This window comes from Neofelis nebulosa, chromosome X (genome assembly GCF_028018385.1).
Source record: "Neofelis nebulosa isolate mNeoNeb1 chromosome X, mNeoNeb1.pri, whole genome shotgun sequence".
Lineage (NCBI taxonomy): Eukaryota > Metazoa > Chordata > Mammalia > Carnivora > Felidae > Neofelis > Neofelis nebulosa.
The window spans coordinates 116,166,435-116,181,080 of NC_080800.1; positions in this window are offsets into that span (position 1 = coordinate 116,166,435).

The window sequence follows — 14,646 nt, forward strand, 5'->3', positions numbered from 1 at the left end:
TGTTTCACAAAATGAAGTCATCCTGTACATATTATTCTACAACTTGCCCTCCCCAGCCGCGCTCAATAGAAAGTCATTAAAATATTTTTTAATGTTTATTTATTTTTGAGAGAGAGAGAGAGAGAGAGAGAGAGAGTGAGCAGGGGTGGGAGAGGGGCAGAGAGAGGGAGACCCAGAGCTCAAAGCCCTCTCCAGGCTCCACGCTGTCAGCACAGAGCCCGATGCGGGGCTCGAACTCATGAACTGTGAGATCATGACCTGAGCCGAAGTCAGAAGCCCAACCGACTGAGCCACCCATGTGCCCCAATAGAAGTCATTTTGTTGTAATAGCTGAGGGAATTCCATAGTAAGGTGTACTATATAATTTATTCAACTCTTCCCACATAAATCTTGAGATTGTTAACAGTTGTTTTTTTTTTCTTTACCATTACAGATAATGCTATAAAAACATTCTTTTTAATCTATCTTTTGCACATTTACAAGTATTTTTACAGGCTGGTACCTTAGAAGTATGATGGCTAGATCAAAGGGTGTGAGCTAACTTGACCCCTGGCATGCTGGACCCTGTCATTCTTTTTAATTTTTGTCAGCATTTTGGATGAAAAATCCAATCTCATTCCATTAAGTTATTTTCCCCTGATCACTAGTAAAGTTAAGCACCTTTTAATATTTTTATTAGTTATTTGTATTTCTCCTGTTGGAGATTGCTCGTTCATATCCTTTGCCTTATTTTTCTGTTGAATCATTTGTCTTTTTCCTTGTTCATTTGTACGAGGTCTCTGGATATCAGAGCTGGTATCCTTTTGTCTGCCGTATACCACAAATGTCTGTCATTTGTCTTTTTCAACATTTATTTATGGTGGTATTGCCCTAACAATCTAATTATAGAAATGGGCAAACATATTAATCTTTCTTTTATAGTTTCTTGGTTTTGTCTCATACTTAGGTTGGTGTCTGTATCTCAACATTATAAAAGTATTATCTTCTGTTTTCTTCTAATACGTTATTTATTTTTTTTTTATTTTTTTATTTTTTTAAATTTTTTTTTAACGTTTATTTATTTTTGAGACAGAGAGAGACAGAGCATGAATGGGGGAGGGTCAGAGAGAGGGAGACACAGAATCTGAAACAGGCTCCAGGCTCTGAGCTGTCAGCACAGAGCCCGACGCGGGGCTCGAACTCACCGACCGCGAGATCATGACCTGAGCCGAAGTCGGCCGCTTAACCGACTGAGCCACCCAGGCGCCCCTATTTTTTATTATGTAGTGCCTTAATCCATATGTCCATATGGAATTGATTTTGTGTGTGTGTATGGTGGAAAGTAAGGGACCTATGTTTATTTTTTCCTATGTTATTTATGGAATTACGTCTGCACTAATTTGGAATTCTTTTTTTTTTATCAGGAAGTATATGGGTATACTTATGCTTCTTTTCTGTCCAGTTTTGTCTTTTACTGAGCTGGTTCCTTTCTGCTTTAATTACTATAGCACTATAATATGTTTTGAAAACTGATGGGGCTGCTTTTCTTCCTCCATTATTCTGTTTGATTTTTCAGGATTTACTTAGCTATTCTTGTACATTTTCTTCAGATGAATTTTAGAATCAGCTCATCAACTTCTGTTAAGAAAAAAAAAAAATCCCTTGAATTGCCTCAGGCCTTTTGAGTAACGTGTCAAGAACTGATATCTTTATGACACCAAGTTTCGCATTTATCCTGTATCCAGGCATCATATTAAACTCTGTTCTTAGCCCTGTGTTATTTTTCCAGTTAATTATCTTGAATTCCTAGGTACAGGAGCATGTCAGTTGTAAACAATGGCACGTTTGTCTTTTCTTTGCTAATGTTTGTATCTCATTTTTTCCCCCTTGTACAACATCGATAAAGATCTTATGACTTCTAGGACAATGCAGATTTATACTGATTCATAAAGAGCAAGCATCCTTCCCTTGTTTTTGACTTGAACACAAATGCCTTTTTTCACTTTAAAACATGATGGTTGCCATCGTTTATGATAGATAACCTTTTTCCAGTTATGGGAATACTCTTCTAGTCTTGATTCCTGATTGACTTCTAGTTCTGTCAGGAACAGACAAAGAATGGTATAAAGTCTCTTCTGGCATCTGCCAGGGCGATAGTATGGTTGTTCTCTTTAATCCCTTAATGTAGTTCATTACACTGATAGGTTTCCTAATGTTGAGACATTCTTGCATTCTTGGAATCCAGTTGACTTGGTAGTGGTGTTTTGGTTCTGTCAGTATTTGATTTCGGATGTAAAGCTCTGTATTAACAAGTGCCTACAGCGCCGCCTTCCTTACCTTTTTCACATGTTGGCACACTGGGGCAGATGGGCAGGACTGCTCAGGGCAGAGGCAGCTGGCTTCTCAGGCTCTGCCTGTTTGCCCCCAAGGCCTTAGAAGGTAAATTACACACACGCTTGTTGGGAAACTCTCATTTATTGTTTTCCTTTGTGTGATGTCCTTTTCCTGCTTTAATATCATGATTGTGTGTACTTGTGAATGAACTGGAATTTTTTTCTTATTTTACAGTGTGCCTTAGACACAAGCTGTTCCCTTGAAAAGTTGGTAATACCCATAAAACCATTTTGTCCTGGTGCTTATATGGGAAGTGGGAGGGTAGAAATGCAAATCTCTCAGTTTCTTCCTTATGTGTGTGAATTTTTAGTTTTAAAATTTCATTTATATTTTTTTATTGAATTAACATGCGGTTTATATTAGTTTCAGGTGGACAACAGAAGGATTCAACAATTCTATACATTTCTCAGTGCTCATTGAGATAAGTGTACTCTTAATTTCCTTTATTTCACCCATTCCCCCACCCGCCACCCATCTGGCAACCGATCTGTTCTCTGTATTTAGAAGTCTTTTTCCTGCTCTGATGATCAGTTTATGCAAGTTTTCCACCTCTCCTTGGGGCAATTTGTGAAACTCTCCCATTTCATTTAGATTTTCAGATGTATTCATTAGAAGTTGTACATAATCGTCTAATGTGTCTTAACTTGCATATATGTGGCGATATCCTCCTTTTTTTCTTTAATAGAACTGTTCGTAGATTTGTGTATTTTATTTTCAGTTTAACTATTTTTAAAAGTTGTTCCTTAATATCACTTTCTGCTTTTGTTAATACTTCTTTCTATATTCTTTGGTTCTGTTTGGTCTCTTTCTAGAATAATTAAGTGAATGCTTAGTTTATTTTTCAGTCTTTCTTATTTTATACTTAATGCATTTAAATGAGAAATTTTCCTCTGGATGTGTTTGACCGTGCCCCCAGTTTCCACATAAACAGTGTTACCATAAACAGCATTAGCCAAAACAGTGTGACCTTTTTTTTCGGGGGGGGGGGGTCACTTCATCTGTAGTTAGTTTTGTTTTCCTTTTTAATCCAAGAGTTATTTAGAAGTATTTATCTATTTCAGCATGGTTAGATTTTAGTTGACATTTTGTTTTTCTACCCTTTTTCCCCTCTTATTACTAATCCTACTGTCTCATGGATGGAGAATGTTTCCTGTGTGGATTATACATTTTGGAAATTTTTTGTGTCCTAATGTAATAAACTTTTATAAATATTCCATGGGCAATTGAAGCAAATGTATGTTTCCTTTTTGTTTGGGTAATATTATATCATATTTCTACATATTGAATTGTTACTCAGATTTTCCCTTTTGATGTGCTCAATCTAAATTTTTGATGAGAGTATGTAAAATCTCCCACTTATTTTATCATAGTCTTCTATTTCTAGCCTTTTCTGCTTTGCAAATTTGAAATTCTTTTTCAGTGCATTAAATTTCATGATTATCTTCATTGGATTGTGTTAGTTCACAACATAAAGGTACCTTCTTTGACCCATTTGATGCTTTTTGCCGTGATGTTTCTTTGCCACCTTTACTTGATTTTTGTTAGCACTTGTCCGGTGTAACTTTATCCATTTCAGTATCTGCAGTTTTTCTGCACTGTTTTGTTTTAGGTGTGTCTTTATCTTTTCCAAACGGTACATGATGATTTTTTCTTTTACTCCATCTGGAATGTTTGCCTTTTAATTCATAATTAAAATTTTCACATTTATTACAATGATGTAACCTTTATTTATAATTCTGTCATTATTTTAATTTGTTTCTCTTTTTGCTAAGCTTGTCAAGGCGCATATCCTCCTTTCCTATAGTGGCTTAGGAGTTAGAAATATCACTTCTAATAGTGGTTGCATATGTACATGTATGTGCGTATACGTATTCTTTTTACCTGGTGTACTTTTGTATCATTAAAACTTCTAAAGTGAGCACATAATACCTTTGTAATGAAAAAATAAAACAACACTGCTTTTAAGTGTGCCTAGAATATATTTGTTCATTCTTTACCAGTCTCCCGTCCCTTGCTCAGGCTGTCATCATCGAGATTATATATATCCTTCCACTGACCTCACGACCCCTCATTGCTCCTGTCCATCCTGTTAATTGCTGCCAGATTATTGACTTAAAATACCATTTCCTTCCTAGAACTCAATTCCTAATGAAAGCTGAACCTCTGCGCCATGACTCCCCCATGGAGCCATTCCCGTTCTCCACTTGCCCGTGGACCTACTACAGCCACACTGCTTCCCTCGCCCCCTCATTTGTCAGCACTGGTTCCTTCTTTTGCTTTTGGTTATTTTGTCCTCGACTTTCCCTCTATATTTTCAGAGTCCTGCCCAACCACAAAGAGTCTAGATAACCTGTCTCAGAAGATAGGTTATTCTTCTGTCCTAATAGTTTTCCATTATGGGAAGACATGCCTCTTCAGGGAGCAGGAATATTCTGGTCACAGAACTGTGGGAAAAGACTTCATTTTTGACCATGAAGCCTTAAAGCATTTGATGTTTATTGAAAAGGGACATTTGGACCATGTCCTAAAAAGACTTAACTTTGAGACTGATATTAACCCCTCACCCCAAACCAAAGGTTTCTTTACGCGGTTTCCTCAATGACGATGCCGGTTAACATCACCTCGATTCAAACCTTTCCCCGGTTTCTGAATCCTCTCTAGAAGAGGATAGTCAATCTTCTATTTCCTTGAGAATTGTTTGGGGCCTATCAGAATTTAGTCGGTGACTTGAGCTTCTCTGGAAGTTTCCACGAACTGCTCTGGGCCTGATGCCTCAGCAGAACCTGTGCTTGCATTTCAGTCAGTGCGGCCCTTCCTACCCTAGAGTGGAAGCTAAGAATGGGATGTAAGAACTCTAGGCACTGAGGAAGTATGTTTTCGCCTCAATGCCAAAAAAATAATCAGTTCTCTATTGCACTCCTACCCCAACAAGACAAGGTCATTAGCATACTTTTTACTTTTATTTCCCCTACCATTTCTTCCAGATAACTCTGCCCCCAGAGTGCCTAGAAGGGAGTACAGCTGCAAGCAATATTTGCCTCATGAGATAAAGAGTTCCGTTGGATCAACAAAGCTGAATTCTTGACGAACCACTGCCCCTTGTCTAGGCTTCAAAATATTTTTGGTTGCTTACACTATGCCTATATTTCTATTTTTAGGACATAAGCACGTTACCAGTAATTATGGAGACGATATGTTTTTCTGGTTTCACGGCACCAAGTCTTCTCCTTTCCTGTATGCATTTCTTATTTTTACTGAATAAAACATGTTTTCTCCCCCTAAAATGAGGAATAAAGTTCTTTTCCATATCTCAGCACAGCTTCTCTTGCATATGTAGGGTCCTTGGGAACACGTAACTGCAAAAATCCACTACAGGATGGGGTCCTGGCGCATCTGAACTCATGGTACCACCAGGAGTACCACGGCACCATATTTAGATATGGGTGTTGCGTCATTCCGGAGAGACTCACCAACACACGTGCCTCTCTTTTGAGCCAAACTCAGCCTCAAAACGCTCCTGTCCTCGTCAGCAAGGGTGAAACCAGATGCTCATGCAATATTTGCCCCCAAGTTCCTAGGTGGGAAAACTCACAGATCTAACACCCAGACTCAGGTGGTCCTGCTCCAGAGTTTGTCTCAGGATGGGAGTCACGCGTGCGTTTTACACAACTTGTATCTTGCTCACTTCGTGTTGTCCCTCGGAGCATCATCACAGACATTTGGCCTTTCATAGACTCTACCGGTTCTAGGGAACCATAATCACTTTTTTTGTTAACTTAAAATAGTTTTATTGAGGTAAAAGTGACACACAATTGCACATACTGAAGGTGTACAATTTTGATATGTTTTGATGTAATCACTTTTTTAATGTTCCAATTTTCACGGACCGTTAGGAATGATTTTATGCCAACTCTTACGTCACAACCCAGGCGGCTTCCTCCCAAAAACAGAAGGTTCCAGGCTGATTTTAAAGTATGCTACTCTGTAAGGACCCCAATTTCTTTTTGGTGAAAAGTTGAGAGAGCCATCCCAGGAAGCTGCAAGTGGAAATGATTTCACATGAGTGCTTGAGGTGAAGCAGGTTAACACGGTGGTTGCTATCCACTTTCATGAAGAATCAAAAGGATTCCTCTTTTCAAAACATACTGCAAGTTCACATTATTGCTTTTAAGTCACTGTCTCTTTTTACCTGGTTTAATGAGGGCTTTATTAAGCCAATTTTTCTTCTGTGTCTTTGTGCAGCCAATTTCTTCTCCTTTTCTAATGACTTTATTAAACCATGTTATGTGTTATGAAACCATATCCTAGTCTCCCAATTGAGCAGCCTTTGTTTTTCTATTAGCGTACATTTCTTAAAATGGCTGCAAATTGTATAGCTCCAATCTCCATCACTATTCCTCCAAGCCCGGCTATCTGCAAAGAAAACTCTCCATCCACGGAATTCAAAAGTGCAGGACATAAGTAGTTCGAATAGAATATTGGGAAGTTATCTCAAAATTACCATTAATGCTTTATTGTTATGGGAGCTAGTGTTTTTTTCCTACTGTTGAGGACAACTTTAATGTTGAATCCCAGTTTACTAAAGACCTTTACATAAATGTGGATATTTATTATCTTAGTACTATGCCAGTTTACCTTTGGAAATAGCAATTAAGAATATCAGAAAGTGTAGCCAGTGTCAAAAATCGTCAGACTTAAATTTTTATTCAGGAAGTTCAGTGGGTTTAGTTCTGTACACATGTATAATTAATATTTTGTTTACCATAGGCACCAACACAAAACACCAGAAAACTAAGGTAACAAACTTCAATTGCAATTTTATGTTCAAGTTACACTTATTTGCTGTTCTTTTTCTCACCCTCCTTCCTGTTCTCCCACTCTCATCCAGGGGCTGACATTATTCGCCTGTTTTCTTATTTAAGAAAGCCATTTAAAATTTTAAGTCAAAGATCAACATGGATTAAGATGTCCCATCTCTGGAAGACCAATTTTGAACTTCATGGTAATTTAACGCCTGCCCAGAAAAGATACACAAAAGTCACTTCCTTCCAGGTTACTTTGTTGATAGGGCCTGTGCTGCTTCCCTATTGTGCTATATCAAACTGCTTCAAAATTCACTGGTCTAAGTCAATAACCATTCATTTTTGTGAGCCTATGAGTTAGCTGCACATTTCTTCTCATTTTTTGCTAGACTCCCTTATGTGTCTATGGTCAGCGGTGGGTAAATTAGAAAGCTCTGTTGATCTTGGCAGGGCTCTCTCACATATTTGGGGGTTTGCTGGGATAAGCTGGCTCCCAATCACATGGCCTTTCATCTTCCATCAGACTAGCCCAGGCACGTTCTCACTGCATGGCAGAGTTCCGAGAGGGAGAGTAGAAGTGTGCAAAGCCACTCAAGGCCTATCGATGGTGGATTCAAGACGTGGGGGGGGGGGAACCCTTCATCTTTTAATGGGAAGAGCTACAAAGGTACATTGCACAGGTATGGAGATAGGGCATCCATTAATGGTGGCCATCAGTTGTGGGTCACGCACATAACTGTGCTGCTCTTGACTGTGATCTCTCACATATTTGGGGGACACTAGCACGATGCTGCCCTTGGACAGCCCCAGCTGGGACAAGTGGGGTCTGTTCCACATGTTCTCTTGCTTCCCAGCAGCCTTATTCTTCCCACACAGCAGGAATTGAAGAGAAGATTTAGAAAGGACCATGATCTTGCGGCCTAGAGACGGAGCTGGCACATCATCACTTCCGCCACATTCTGTTGGCCAAAGTTATAGCGTGTAAGGAATGAAACTTTCCCCCAAAAGTCCTATGTTGAAACCAGATCCCCAGTGTGAGGGTATTCGGAGGTGGGGCATTTAGGAAGTGATTAGGTCATGAGGGTGGAGCCCTCATGAATGACTGTTTCCATTCCTTCTATTTTCAATAGTCTCTGAGTTAAGGATAATTGTCTCTATTCTCACGTTATCAAGAAGGCAAACTAGGAAGTCCCAATGCTCATCTCTCCCACAAAACCAACAAAAACAATGAATAAACATCTATATGGCAATAAGACTAGCTCTAAGAGAGCTCCAGTGTACAATAGAGAAGTGCAATAAAGAAGCTGAAAAAGAGGAAGAAAACAACTACAAGACAAACAAAGCAGTGAACAAAATGGCAGCAGTAAATTCTCACTTCTCACGGATTACTTTGAATGTAAACACATTAAACTTACCAATTAAAAGGCATAGAATGGATAAATAAACATGCTCTAGTGATATGTTATCTGCAAGAGAGACTGTATTTCTTTTTATTTTTTATTTTTAGAGGGCTAGGGAGCGCGAGTGTGGGACAGGGTCAGAGGGAGAGAGAGACAGAGTCCCAAATAGGCTCCGTGCTCAGCACAGAGCCCGACATGGAGCTCGATCCCATGACTCTGGGACCATGACCTGAGCCCAAACCAAGAGTCAGATGCCCAAATGACTGAGCCACCCAGGTACCCCCGACAAATTTTTAAAATATCCATTTGGGGGCACCTGGGTGGCTCAGTCAGTTAAGCCTCTGACTTTGGCTCAGGTCATGATCTCATGGTTCATGAGTTTGAGCCCCGCATCGGACTCGGTGCTGACAGCTCAGAGCCTGGAGCCTGCTACGGATTCTGTGTCTCCCTCTCTCTCTGCTCTCTCTGCTCCTCCCCTCCTCGCACACACTCTCTCACTCTCTCTCAAAAATAAATAAACAATAAAAAAATAAATAAAATATCCATTTGAGTCTTTTAAAAAAGCAACAACATAAATATACACGTTTAAATACACATGTTTTCAAACTTTTTTTATAACTAGTAAGTATAAATTCCAAGACAAAAAAAATAGAGTGGCATTGTCTCACATTTTTGTGAACGTATTTGTAAAAAGTTTCAACTAAGAGAGACTCACTTTAGAATTAAACATACATAGGCTAAGGGAACAAGTCCTTTCATGCAAATGGTAACCATGAGAAAGCAGAGGTGGCTAGATTTATATTATACAAAATAGACTTTAAGTCCCAAACGGTCGGTCTCTAGAGACAAAGAAGGTCATTATATAATGATAAAAGTGTCAATTCAAAAGGAAGATGTAACAATTATAAATATATAAACACCCAACATCAGAGCACCTGAATTAATTAATTAGTTAATTATCCATATAAATATGCAAAACAGAGCTGAAGGCAGAAATTGACAGCAATAAATAATAGTAAAGGGCTTCAATACCCGCACTTAGAAAACCCAGACAGAAAGCCAATAGAGAAACAGCTGGCTTGGACAACACTGTATACCACACGGCGGGGGGGAGGGGGTGGCTAGGTGTTGTGTTGATGATGAGTGTGACGGGTCTCAATCCAGCAGAATAACCTGGACCTGCATGGCAGTCAGGGGTTTCAGGAATAGCAAGAGAGCAAGCCTTGATGTGCAAGTGCTTTTCAAGCCTCTGCTAATATTTGCTGACGTCCCATTGGTCAAAGCAAACAACATGGCCGACCCGGATGCAAGGAGTGGAAGGACAGAGTCCCCTTCTTGATGGGAGGGTCTGTGGTATCGCACTGCAAGAGCAAGCATGCAGAAAGGGAAATGAGATGTGGTCACATTTGTACAATCGCCACACTCCTCCTCTCATTTCATCCCCTATCCCTCTCCCTTCATCGCTTACTCTACTCCAGACAAACCAACCTCTTCCCCTTTCCTCAGAAATGGCAGACATGCTCTCACCTCAGGACCTTTGCATATGCTGATCTTACCCAAAATATCCTTCCATCAGATATCCATATAGCTAGTTCCTTTGGCTCCTTCAGGCTACTGGGTTGGCAATTTGGCCTGGACCCAGCCGGGCAATTTTTCTGTTCTTGGCTGAGATCCCTCATGTGTCTGTGATGATCTGGTAGGTCAGCAGGGTGCTAGGAAGGCTTCAGCTCTAATGGCCTGGGTCTGCTCTGCATTACTTCTCACCCACCAGCAAACAAGACTGGGCTTGTTCACATATTAATCATAGGGTTGGTCCCATGACAGTGTAGAAGCACCGTCAGGGCCTCTAGAGACTTAGCTTGGAACTAACACAATGTTACTTCCATCGCATTCTGTTGGCCAAAGCAAGTCAGAAGGCCGCATTATCAGACTCAAGAGGTGAGGAAATAGATTCCACTCCTTAACGGGAGGAGCTTCCAAGTCACATTGCAAAGGGGCAGGAATACAGGGAGGGGAATGAATGTAGCCATTCTGGCAAGCAATGCACCATAATGTGCCATTTTCTGTATTTTTCTTCAAAACAGTAGTCTCCAGCTTAAAGGAGTGTATCTTTCATTACTCCCGCAATTATGTTTGCCCGTGTCTCCTTTCTCTTCTCTGTCATTTGGAAGTTCTATCAGACAGACATTGACTCGCCTTTATGTGTTCTCCATACCTCACAACGTTTCTTTTGTAGCTTTGCTCTCTCTCCCAACACCCATCCCCAGTACGTTCTGAAAGTGTACTTTGTCATCTGCCAGACCTCTAATTTGCTTTCCTGCTGTGTTCCTTCTGCTACTTAGACTTTCGTTTGAGGGAATATTTTCTTTTTTAATCTGGCAATTATATTTATAATGTTCACAAACTGTTTCCTTTCCAATATACTTTTTTTTTTCATGGTCGCTTGTTCTATTCCTTTACGGATACAAATCCCCCCCTCCACTTTTTTTTTTTAGTTTCGAAGTTTGTATTTAAATTCCAGTTTGTTAACATACAGTGTAATATCAGTTTCAGGTGTAGAATTTAGTGATTCACCACTTATGTACAACAGCCGGTGCTCATCACAAGTGCCCTTCCTAGTACCCATCAGCCGTACAGCCCATCCCTTGCCCCCCTCCCCTGCAGCAACGCTCAGTTTGTTCTCTACAGTTATGAGTGTGTTTTATGATTTGCCTCTCTCTTTTTCCCCCTATGTTCATTTGTTTTCTTTTTTTAATGTTTATTTATTTTTGAGAGAGACAGAGAGAGAGAGAGCAGGGGAAGGGCAGAGAGAGAGGGAGATACTGAATACGAAGGAGGCTCCAGGCTCCGAGCTGTCAGCACGGAGCCCGATGCAGGGCTCAAACCCACAAAGTACAAGATCTTGACCTGAGCCAAAGTTGGACGCTTAACTGACTGAGCCAGCCGGGGGCCCCACATTTGTTTTGTTTCTTAAATTCCACATATGAGTGAAATCATACAGTATTTGTCTTTCTCTGACTTATTTTGCTTAGCATAATACACTCTAGCTCCATCCATGCCATTGCAAATAGCAAGATTTCATTCTTTTTGGTGGCTGAATACTATTCCATCACATATATATATATATGAATACCACATCTTTATCCATTCATCAGCCGATGAACATTTGGGCTCTTTATTTAGCTATTGTTGATAATGCTGCTATATAGGTGCATGTATCCCTTGGAATCAGTATGTTTGTATCCTTTGGGTAAACACCTAATAGTGCAATTGCTGGATCACAGGGTAGATTTTGTTTGTTTGTTTGTTTTTGTTTTTTTACCTTTTTTTGAGGAACCTCCATACTGTTTTCCAGAGTGGCTGCACCAATTTGCATTCCCACCAACAGTGTAAGTAAGAGGGTTCTCCTTTCTCCGTATCCTGGCCAGTATCTGTTGTTTCCTGTGTTGTTCATTTTCAAAATCCTCTTGAATCTGTCTCTTGAGGACATTTTCCAAAGTTTTCTTCTGTTTCCTGTGTTCAGCCTCTGGAGTCAGTTCCTCTGTTCAGCCTTGCATCACTTTTTCATGCTGTTCATCATCTTCAGGTAATGGGCAATTATTTTTCAGCTGCCCTCTTCTGAGCTGTTCAAGTTAATTATTAATGATCCTAATGTGAATACTGTCTCTGTTGTTACTCTGGATCACATAATGTTGAGTTATCTATTAGAGAAACAATTCAGTAGAAAATCCGTTACTGTAATTTGGAGTATCTGCTCTTGCGACTTTCAGAAAGGGGTTTCTGCTCAAAGCGCTGTGTGATTTGTGTCTCCTTGGCATCTTAATGCATATGGGAGGGCTTTCCTGATTAGCAGTCTTAAAGGGCTCTCACTGAACCCCTGCTACAGCTGCTTTGAAGCAGATTTTTGTGAAGGTTTCCCTCCTGGTCCCCAAAGTGAAGCTCCTGTATTTCAAAAAGACCACTTTTTTTTTTTTTTTTTTTTTTGAGCCAGACTATTGTAAACACACCTTACAAATTCGGTGAAAATTCATTCAGCCATTTTCATGTGATAGTGATATGTGTTGATAAATACTCAGCACTGCATTGGTTATAATTGCAAGTAATTGAAAACCTATTTGAAAATCATTTGGCTATATGGTGCACCATTACACTGTTTGAATTTTCTAACCATGTATAAGGTTTTAAAAAATGTCATCTGGAGTTAACCAGTAGTAGGTTTACATGGAATTTTTGTTTCCTTCCTTCTACATTTAAAAAAATTTTTTTAATGTTTATTTATTTTTGACAGAGAGAGAGAGAGAGAGCATGAGGGGGGAAGGGCAGAGAGAGAGGGAGACACAGAATCTGAAGCAGGCTCCAGGATTCCAGCTGTCAACACAGACCTCCTTCCTTATATATTTTAAACTAAGAGGAAAAAATTACTTAAAAAGCAAATTATGCAATATTAGCTCAACAATGTAAAAATGCATAGAAAAAAATAGCAGAAAAGAATGCCAAAATGTTAATGGTGGTTATCCTGAGGTTATGGATGGTTTTTATAAAGTATTTTCTGTATTCTTCAAATTTCTTTACTGAATATGTAGTGTTTCTTAAGCAGAAAACAGTTGAACAAAAGTAAATTTCACAAGATGAACAAACACATAGGATTTATGTATTATGCTTACACAGCGTAAGTCATGAGTTTTTACCACTATAATGTTGGTGCCTAAAATCATTTAAATAAGGAATGGCTGGTATATTTCTGGAATCGTTAGGGAAGACAACTGTGGCTTTGCTAAAACATATTGAGGATTCAATGGAGACAATATATAGGTCCACACTCTGGCCCCAGGTCTCTCTTCTGAACTCTCGGAAGGTTTATTGAGCATATTACTCACTATGCACATGTCCTTTACTTCAGTATTCCCACGTAAGTGGTTTCCTGAAAGAAGGTTCATGTCTTAAAAGTCACTGTATTGTCTAGAATGCCTAGCACAAAGCTGTCCTTAAGTAAGTGTTTACTGATATACACTATGTCAAACAGCTTGACAGATTCAGCAGGTAAAAAAACAATTAGCCCAGACAGATGTGAACAGTGTATTACTTACATAGACAGCAAAAGCAAGATCTTTATCCTGTCAGCTCCCCATGTCACTTGTCCCACAGGGGGACCCTGAAATAAAAAGGGCCAGATAACACACAATATGAGTAGTGGGGTACCTTGTTGCTGAGAGGCCAACACAACACCATAGCCAGGACGTGTTTATAGCCTGCGGCTAATCTCTACTCTCTAGATAAAACCTGGTGAGTGGGCGAGTCAAGCTCATTAGAGTAAGTGGGAGATGTAAGCGAAGAAATAGCAACAACTTCAGGTTTAGCTGGTAAGGCTAAGAGGCAAAATGCCCTGATGATGTGGGTGAGGAGTTTGGTCTCAGTTTATGGAGCATCATGTAAAGTTTTAAGGAAGCATTATGTCAGAATAGCTGTTGAGCCCAAATCAGAGAAAAAAGTTTAAATGGTTATTATAGGATTATATTATCTGCTTATATTATCTGGTTTAGGAGGATATATTGTAGCAATGGGCTTCTATGAAGTCACTAAAAAGACCCACGCCTTTATTGCTTTGAAATTCCATTTCGAGATGATTTCTCCATTTACCTAGTTTCTTAGTTTGCCTAAAATAAATTAACTGGTCCAATTATCTTTAGAACGCAAGAGTGAGTCTATAGATAATTTCTTAATATATAATATTGTAATATAAATCTAAGAAGCCACATGTGAAAAATTAAGTTTATAAATCATGGAAAATGCCTATCACGTGGAAGTTCTCCCTGATCGTATTTTTCTTGCAAATATGAATGTCATGGCTGAAGACCTAACATAAGTTAATATTCATAAGTGGGAAATTCTTGCAATGAAACCTGGTTAGATTATGATTTGCTTCAGAGAAAAGCCTTGGAATTAACCGACCTCAAACAGGGACAGTATATACTGAAGTGCCTTTGCGCGCGTGCCCACACACACACACACACACACACGCGCAAAATCCTAACCTTAGAAGAGTACTAGACAAGGATCCAGAAGCCTCCTGA